This window comes from Schistocerca nitens, chromosome 5 (genome assembly GCF_023898315.1).
Source record: "Schistocerca nitens isolate TAMUIC-IGC-003100 chromosome 5, iqSchNite1.1, whole genome shotgun sequence".
Taxonomy (NCBI): domain Eukaryota; kingdom Metazoa; phylum Arthropoda; class Insecta; order Orthoptera; family Acrididae; genus Schistocerca; species Schistocerca nitens.
Genome location: NC_064618.1, coordinates 505,637,732 through 505,638,921, shown reverse-complemented (window position 1 = coordinate 505,638,921; position 1,190 = coordinate 505,637,732).

Sequence of the window (1,190 nt, the reverse complement as noted above, 5' to 3'; positions counted from 1 at the left end):
GGACGGACCTGCCCTGCAAGGGGCCTCCAGGCCAATGACGCCAAACACTCATTTACGTGGATTTCATGATCCCTAACAAAGAGGAAATTTCGGTGAACGACAGTGCGCCATGTAACGGGACCACAATTGTTCAAGATTGGTTTCAAGAACATTCTGGACGGTTCGAGCGGATGATTTGGCCATCTAGATCCCGCTACATGAAATCCATCGAATATTTATGAGACATAATCGAGACGTCTGTTCGTGCACAAACTACTGCAGCGGCAACAATTTCGCAGTTTTGGGCGACTATAGAGGCAGCGTGGCTCATTATTTCTGCAGGGGGCTTATTGAGTCCATGCCACGTCGAGTTGTTGCACTATGCTGGGCAAAATGAGGTCCGCTGCAATGTTAGGAGGTATGCCAGTGTAACTGTGTCTCACTGTCACTGTGGATAGCAACAAACGGGTAGTGCAGGGAAACTAAGGCGAAAAGGCAGAATGAAAAGCGTGACGAAATCGAAAAGAAATGATTGTCGCAAGGACTGATTCAACATATACAAAAGTCAAAAGAAACTTAGGTGAAATGTAAAGCAAGGATGGTAACATTAAGAGTATAATGGGAATTCTGTTAAATGTGGAGGAGAAAGCGGATAGGTGGAAAGAGTACACATAAGGCCGCTAGAGAGGGAAGACTTGTCTGATGACGTTGTGGAAGAAGAAACGGTAGTCAGTATAGAAAAAATAGGGGATCCAGTATTAGAAACAGAATTTAAAAGAGATTTGGCACATGTAAGATCAAATAAGGTAGAAGGGACAGATAACATTCTATAAGAATTTCTAAAATCATTGGGGGATGTGGCAACAAAACAACTATTCACGTTGGTGTGTAGAATGTACTTTTGGAAAAGTGTCATCCACACCGATTCCGAAGACTGCAAGAGCTGACAAGTGCGAGAATTATCGCATAATCAGTTTAATAGCTCATGCAACCAAGTTGCTGACAAGAGTAATATACAGAAGCATGGAAAAGAGAATTGAAGTGTTAGACAACGATCAGTTTGCCTTTAGGAAAGGTGAAGGCACCAGAGAGGCAGTTCTAACGTTACGGTTGATAATGGAAGCAAGAATAAAAAAATGAAGACACTTTCATAGAATTTGTCGATTTGGAAAAAGCGTTCGACAGTGTCAAATGGTGCAACATGTTGGAAA